This window comes from Micrasema longulum, unplaced genomic scaffold (assembly GCF_059751315.1).
Source record: "Micrasema longulum isolate JH-2025_06_02 unplaced genomic scaffold, ASM5975131v1 h1tg001039l, whole genome shotgun sequence".
Lineage (NCBI taxonomy): Eukaryota > Metazoa > Arthropoda > Insecta > Trichoptera > Brachycentridae > Micrasema > Micrasema longulum.
In genome coordinates this window covers 419,836-428,673 of record NW_028278227.1, presented here as the reverse complement: position 1 = coordinate 428,673, position 8,838 = coordinate 419,836, and the positions used below count along the sequence as shown (strand labels likewise).

At 31.5% G+C, this 8,838-nt stretch overlaps 1 long non-coding RNA gene across 1 annotated transcript; it reads right to left on the bottom strand.

The window, feature by feature from the left end:
* Positions 1-4,646: 4,646 nt before the first annotated feature.
* Positions 4,647-8,584, bottom strand: LOC148277391 (uncharacterized). The gene is made up of 3 exons (XR_015823495.1): positions 8,200-8,584; positions 7,202-7,273; positions 4,647-5,736 (listed from the first exon to the last, which is right to left on the bottom strand). It is a non-coding gene; the product is annotated as an uncharacterized LOC148277391 (long non-coding RNA).
* Between the last annotated feature and the right edge of the window lie 254 nt (positions 8,585-8,838).

Below are 8,838 nucleotides of genomic sequence, written 5' to 3'. Positions count from 1 at the left end.
TTTGATACCTAGCCCAGTGTTCTCTAATTAGGCAGCTTGGTGTGTTAAACAGTAAAAATAAAACAGCAAAAATAATAGACATACAGTATTCAAAGAACAAATGTAATATAGTTTGTAACCAATAACATATCATAAGCCCCGTGTATGCCTAGATTTCCATATTTCCTTTTCGAAAATAAATGTTCGTTATCTCTGTTGTAAAATATACATAAAAATATGGTTTTTAAAGAGTTATTTTGTTTACATCAACGAATGTTAGGTTTTTAAAAACATTTTTAAAATTCATTTACTGATATAAAAATAATAAATATAACAATAGTACTTTGAGTACCTACGTTAAAACGGAGACTAGATTCTACCCCAGAGGAGTTATTAAGATGGGCATGCATTACAACAGATATGAAGTCTATACATATTAAGGCTTATAATATGGCGGCCTTCGTGGTGTAGTGGTCAAGACGCTTGACTCACAAACGGAAGGTTCCGGGTTCGATTCCCGCGAGAACACTAAAAAAATATGTGATTTTTCTCGAGCCTGGGTGTTCTGTGCTGTAATTGGGCCTTCGGGCATGTTGTGGTGAAAAATAATTATTATAAGCCATTGTCATTGGCTGATTTAGGTGATCATTCTACACATTCTGTGATATTCACAATTCTGCCAATGTTTAATTTTTGTGTTTTACCCTTGCAAAAACATCTTCCCTACAATCGAATTGATTTACAAACAAGGTAAATTAACCGTTCATACGTTATAAAATTACAGTTTTGGGTTACACGTAAAATACCAACACGGTTTTATGTTTATGGTAAAACTAAACTACGATGATATTTACAAAGAGTAAATAAATATATTAACAACAAAACTAACAAAATAATCGCGTAGGCCATCATCGGAAAAATAGTGAATTGTACACATATAATTATTGAAGGCTAAAAAAATATAAAAATTAGTATTAAAGTATAAAAATTATATGAGCTTTGGCGAGCTAACTGCTGAAAGCAAAATCTTCAAGCCAACCAAAAAACAGAATGGTCTAAAGAAAAAGTTAGTCAAAATTTGTACATAATTTTTAAAAAAAAATTACATGTTTGAACTCATTTTTTAAATTAAATGTGTTTTTTTAGAATGTAAAGGGTAGAGATGGACATTTAAACTAATTAATAAAAAAGTGCTTATGTTGTACATTTTACATGATGAGGAATGTGGGGTCAAGCGATGCATTTAAAAGTAAACTGGAAGAAGATTCACTAAAAAAAAAATTAAGTAAAAAAATGAGAGGATGCTACGGTTCTACGGATATATTATAATAATTCAAACTTTACAATACTGTTTTCTTCTTCAATCAGGCATTAACTCTTTTAACCAATAGTGTAAAGTCAATAAAAAATGCAAAATAATGTCATTTCATAGAACAAAACAACCGATTTCCTTCGAGTACCTATTGGAAAACTCCAAAATTAATGTAGTTAAGTCCATCAGAGATTTAGATATAATAACATAAACATATAACGTGACATAAATCACATTGAATCAGTCCAACATCGCTTGCTTCGAAAAATAGCGTGGATGCTCGGATTAGAGAGAGATAATTATTCTTATGCTGAAATAGAGTCAATATTAAATATTTCTAGTCTACAAAAACGTAGAACTAATATTGACCCCATACATGTATATGTTCAGCATACTAAATGGTATAATCGATGTTCCATCATTACTGGAACAAGTAAAATTCAATATTCCGACTTGTAGATTGAGAAACAATGAAGTACTGTTCATCGATCAGCATAGAACAAACTATGGCCTTAATTCTCCAATGACTCGTCTTTGTCATATTGTTAACCCGAGACAAGATCTGGACTTTTTTGGTTTAAGTTAACAACGATTTAAACGAGCACTAAATAAATAGTCCAGATCTTGTCTCGATGTCCCTTATGTTTGTCAATAATTCTTTTCTTTTTTTAAATGTTGTAAACTATTATTTTATTGTAATATTTAAACCCTATAAATTGTAAACATGGACAGTGTCCGTTAATAAATAAATAAATAAATAAATAAATAGATAAATAAATAAATATTATGAAAATGTTTCAGGCGATTCTTTAAAGTGACCAAAAGACCACATTGTGTAACGTGATCACTTAAACCAGCCAATGACAGATCACAAGTCCTGTAAATACCTTGATTTTTATATTCCCTTCTTAGAAATGTTCTAAAAGTAATGTGTGCAAAAGTGGTACATTATGTGATGTTCATGGATAGTTCACTGTGAAAAACCCAGAATTAATGACTGAATATAAATGAAATAAATTCACAGATTGGTTCAATCGCAAGTGGAGCCGGTGCCGGCCAAGCGGCGCGATATCTTCAGTGGAAGATGAGTGTGGGCATACTTGACTTGGACTATCATATTCCAATTCGTGATGACTGCCGCAGGACACTTTCTGGACTTGTACGAGGAACATTGCCAGCGAGTTCTGCCGTTCCTCGCCGCCCCATTCTGCCAGTACGTGAAGTTGTTGATCATCAGCAGTCTACCCTTTCCTCTTGATGGGATGAAACGGGCTAAAACATTCGCCGGATTAGTCAAATGTAGAAAGCAACAACCATCAATCAAATAACTGAATAGATACTCTAGTACTCTAGACGCAGACGTAACTATAAATCTAAATCATTGTGTGAATGTGAAGGTAAATATGAATGTAAAATGAATGTAAATTTTAGTGTTAATGTAAATATTAACATACATGTACGAGCATATGTAGATGTTAATGTTAATGTTAATATTAATGTAAATGTAAATGTAAATTCAAATGCAAATACAAATGTAAACATAGATCTTCGAGTAGATGTTAAAGTGAATGTAGATGTGCATGTGCATGGGAATGTAGATGTGGATGTGAAAATGGATATGACTGTCAATGTGAATGTAACTTAACAAACTACTACCATAATGAGGAAATTCAGTGCCTTTTTTTTATTTGTTAAGAGACTGTATCGTATTATCAGTGTTATGATTTTTTTAAGTTTTGTATTTCTGAAGTAACTCCGCGTGTGACATCAGAGGTTGTTCTCTATTAGTTCTTCCGATTGGTTCATTTACGGTAAACCAACCGAATATCCTTCGCAGATTTCATACTATTGGTTAGTTCATACGAACCAGTGACGTCAATCAAAGTGGTGCGTTTTTATTAAATTCATTTTTATTATATGTTTCGTACATTTTCAAGAAACTTTGTCGTACAATTTAAAGCTCTAATTTTTACCCCGCTCAAGAAAACATTTTTGTATCCAATTTCCCGAAGGACTGAAGTTCCTCATTAAGGTATTTATATTCTAAAATTTCGTTTTTTTTAGAGAAATACTTGAGTTCTTATTATTTACTTAAATATTTAATTTTTTGGACCAATTCCTAAAATTTTAACATAACTTGTTCTGGAAAAATGGAAATCGAGTTGTGGTAGAGTGGGATTTGAACATCAGACCTTTGGCCCGTTAGTCCTCAATACTACCACGGGACCACAACCCGGTTTAATAACAAATCTTATGTCACAAGAGCATTGTAATACCGATGACTGGTAGATTAGTATTCCACTCAGCATTTTCAAAGGCAATAGGTTTATTATCTTAAAAAATAACATATTTTATTAGGTTCGCAAGACGTAAATCAACTCAAAATATGTATCTTATAGAGGGTTAAATGTATAAATAAACGTCGACGAATGTCAACGTCTATTGTTAATTGTCTAATGACTAAACAAAAATGGTCCAAAAATTAACGTATTTGGGTAAATAATAAGGAAAGCAAATACGCACTATCTAACTATGCACAACACTCTTTCCTCTATCGTTCTTGCTCTAACTATAATGTTTTTTTTTCATCAAAAGATATACTTTACATGCCCCTTAATTTATTTAAAAATAAATTAAGACTTATTATTTCTGACTGCGATACGATCCCACTTACTATTTATTGATGCACACTCCTGAACACTTACTCCCACACTAATACACATAAACACACATCTACACTTACTCTCATACAAATACACATAAACACATCCTTTTGTTGTAACACAATTTAATAATATGTATGATTTTTATTTAGAAACTTTTCTGGTCTGTCTTTAAACTGTATTTTTTTAATGTTATTATATAATTGTCGACTGTTTGTTTCATTAAAATAAATAAATTTAAAAAATGGAAATAATTATATTAATGTTTACGTTAGCGTCAACAAACTAACCAAGCGAACATTTAATCAATCTGAGAAGCAAGTTTTACTATAAGTTTTCCACAAATCCGTACAGCAATGGACACTTTGAACTCCACATAATATTATGGCGAAAAAATTTACAGCTACAAATTGTTAAACATAAATTGTTCTTACCATTTTTAAGTTTTTTTAATTGCAATATATTATTAATTTATACCAATGATAGAATAGTAGATGGTGATTAGTACTCAAAATATTTTTTGGTTACCCACCAATCGCTTTAACATATTTCAAGGTGATTTGTGAACTTCGAAAGCTTTCTTTAGCTTTGAATTGAGTTACAATTAAATAATAGGAAATTTATTTGAACCCAAGCAATAAAAAACGGTTTAGTTCATTTAAATAATTATTTATTTATTGCTTACATGTAAATACTTTTATTGGACAAAACACTGCTTATTGATAATTTTAAATTTAAGTTCAAACCCAATATATTTTTTTTTTAATAACATTTTACAAACATAGATAATCCTAAGAGGGTTACATCTAATATTTGATAGAAATTGAGGTGTTATTAACTGTAATTTATAAGTTATATTTTAACAAACAGACGATATACTTTGTCAAGAAAACAATTTTAAAAAGTAAGACCAATTAAAGAGATCACATCAATTTATTATTAATACAGAAGGAGAGAGGGAAAAAAATTAATACTAAAAATATACATAATGAAAAGATAAGTACATAAAAGGGAGAAGACAGGGTATAGTTCCAACTCTACCTTCCTCCCCTCTCTCTCTGCTTCCAAAACAACGATAAAAACTTGATATAAAGTTACGTCTAGGCATAATGGTAAAATAAGGATGGAAATTCACATAAGTCATGGTGAAAATAGCTTCGTCTTCAAAGGTATAAAAAATTGCAATAATCTCCCTAATGAACTAAAAACTATTTAAACTAATACATCAATAAATAAATTAAAAAAGGAAATTTAAAGAAATTTTTTGAACCCGTGTAAAAACTGCATTCTATTATAATTAGTATAAATGTATATTATTTTCTGTTTTTCTAATAAATAAATAACTAAAACAGTGTAAGTCACTCTCCAAGCACGTGTACCATTTATGAAAACATATATTTATAATAATAATAATAAAAAAAAACATCCTTATTCTACCATTTTAATAAGGATGGTATATCCGTCCTCATTTTATCTTTATGTTTAGGCGTAACTTTATACCAGGTTTATAAGTAAGGCCCAAAATAAATTTATAAGTTATCGTAGTACGGTCCAAATGTAATTCGTATTCCTACTTCTTTTAATATCTTATCTCGTGATTATGTACATTTTTCACATAGATAAGATGATCTTGTACAGTGTATAACACAGCGTTGCATCCTTTGGATTTATTGGTAGAACACAACCATCTTCTCTTTCCAGAAACTGCAGTCCTTTCGCCGTAAAACGTAAAGTTGTTGTACAGAAGAAGTCTACCACCGCTCTTCGAAGGAATATATTGAACTAAAATAAAATACAAAACACAAATTCCCATTAGTGAACACCAACGAACATATTGATAATAAGTTTAAATCATAACATCGAAGTAAAGGTAAAACTACGGCAACGAAGTGGATTGTGAGTCTACAGGAGCAGATATTAAAATATATGGTTTTTAACTACTGTATACTCCACGCTGAAAAGGGTTGAAGCGGTTTATTTCGATGAGTCGGGAAGAAGATTTTCTCTATGTAGATCCACTTAACAAGCACAGCGAAATATTTTTAATAAAGAAATAAATAAATTAAGGCGTTTACAGAACATGTAATCTGTAATTAGCTGATCTCCTAAAAGATCAAACTAATAAACTTCTATCTGTTCTGAATGCAGCAGCAATGCTTATTAAGGGAGAAAAAAAATATGCTCACATCTCACAACATCTTCGAGATTTGCATTGGTTAAAAAGCCCAGAGAGAATAAAATACAAGCTTTGCTGGACAGTTTTCAAATTCCTTCATGAAATGGCTCCAAAATACATATCGGACTTTAGTATTAGGAAAACTACAAGTCAAAGAAAATCTACTCTTAGGTCAGCATTTGATTCAGGAAGAGGAAAACTTGTCGAAATCCGGCGCTCTCCAAACACTAGATTTGGAGATCGTGCTTTTGCCGCTGCCGGCCCCTCTGCCTGGAACCTATTGCCTTCAAACTTACAAATCATCGACAGTCCCAGTCAGTTCAGATACCAACTAAAATCCCACTTCTTTAGACTATCATACCCTCAATTTTAAATCTGGAAATATAATATATCACTTTACTTTAGTTAGAATGTAAGTTTAGGCATACAATTGTAAAGCGCCCTTGAGGTGAATTTTCACAAAAATGGCGCTTTATAAATCAGCCAAACATTATTATTAAATATTATATTATTAAGGATTATTTTGAACATTGTGAACATTCCGGTCCTTCCGTCTTTTTTATGTGTTAGGAGGATGCGCGGTCTTACTTTTCTGTATACAAAGGTATTCTCGTATTTTCTCCCTGGATTTAGAGCGATGACTCTTTTCATACACTTAAGATATTCATTCCTTTTTTTTTAAAATTATACCAGGTTTCACAAAACGATTTTTTTCTTTATGAATACTTTACCGGACACAACCCGTGTCGAGGCATTCATTTACATTATTAGTGTTTAATATATTGAGTTTTTCTACTGACATTTCTTGGTGGAACTGCATTTTAATTATAATAATAAAAATACTTTATAGTTTTATTCCACTTTTATTTATAATTATTTTATAAATAAAAGTGGAATAAAACTATAAAGTATTTTTATTTTTATAATTATTAGTGTTTGTTTCTATAAATTGTATTTCATTCCTATCCTAGTTGCTCCTGCTACGACCATTTGAAAACCCGTAAAAGCGTCCAGTTTTATTTATTTATTTAAAACTGTAAGAACAAATAATAAGTACTTTGGCGGACTTACATGTAAAAGCAATATCTTCCAGCAAACCAAAAAGTAGACTGGCCAAAAATAGAGGTTGGTCAAAATTTTGTACTAAAAAAACATAAATATATATCAAAAGATACATGCATATGCTAAAATAAAAAAAACCTATAAAAGGCTATAAAAAAAAGGATAGAGGAGCTAGGTAGAAGTAAAATGGATTGTCTCATTCGCCCAAACCAATATTGAAACAACTGCTACACAAGTGTATAGCTTATGTTAGGTTTTTGTTCTTTCATTGTGCGTTTTGTAATATAAATAATATAGATGTACGTAAATTAATTATAAACACAAATATGTATATGTTTAAAACCGTCTGAACATTTTGTTTATTATTTCTGTTTATTAAGGTTAGTCTTCTTTGTTTATTCTCAAATAAAAAAATATTTTAAAAAAAGTATATTGTTAAGTGTCCTCGGCACGGGTAACCCCACCCCAGTGAGGTCACATTATTTTTATTATTAACTATAGTTTGTAAGAGAAAAAATATATGAATAAATAAATAACAGCTGTTTTTAATTGAGAGATAAGGCTTACGCCTATTTATATTAGTCTAGAATAAACCTTCCGCCATCCTTTACGTCCTATACGGAATAAAAATATGGTAATTATTTTTGAAAAAAAAATACAAAACGTGCCATCACAGAAAAAACTTTTTGATACCCTTTATTTGAATTTTTTTTGAAAATCGGCTCAATTTTGAGGTAGGAAAAACGAGAATACGAGACCTCGATTTTGTCGATTTCAGTTAGACATAATCAGTCCGACGTGCAGTTGTCTTTTTAGCATATTTTTCGGGGAGGTATCTGCAAGAGAGTGATCCTCCCAATCCACGCAAATGCTTTTATTTTCATAATTCCATCACCAAAATACTTCTTCATCATTGTTTAGATATCAATTTAACGAAAGCAATAAATAAAACAACCTTGTAAATTCATTTATAATCGTCACTTTTTCTAAGGATATTAATATATTACATAAAATCAAGCACTTCTCCTGATTATTGCTCTTAGGTAGTGTGGTTATGTGTTCCTTTGACGGAGTATATCAGGCCCTCGTAGGTGTTCACTATAACGGAACACCTCGTGCGCCGGTAGGAAGAGCACATCCATCGAACCCTGACTCCGCGCTGACTATGCTGCCCGAAGTGGTACCCTCCCAACACGAGCATTTTGGAACCTTGGCGCGAACGAACGAAGGAAGCTGCAATACAGTTATAACATTAGGGAGGAAACAAGTCCAGGGTGCAATGCCTCAAAATTAATTCACCTAAATCAGGGCCTCGATCATGATGGGAAGATAAAGACGTCATACCTTCACCTTGATGGTATAGTTGAATTCCCTCAAACGATTACAAAGATACACAACCGACCCCCCCTTCAAGTTTTGGGTAGGTACATCGATATGAAACAAGGGGAAGCGTACTTCACGGTACACACATCTACAATGTTAAATAACATAGCTTCATTATGACGTAATAGTTAGAGATAAAAGTCTCCCGACCGACTACAAAGATAAACTACTGATATCCCCACTATCAAGTTTTGATGTAAGTACATCGGTTTATACCGACGGGTCTAGAACCCCTCGATACGTTTATCTACGCATTAACAGTG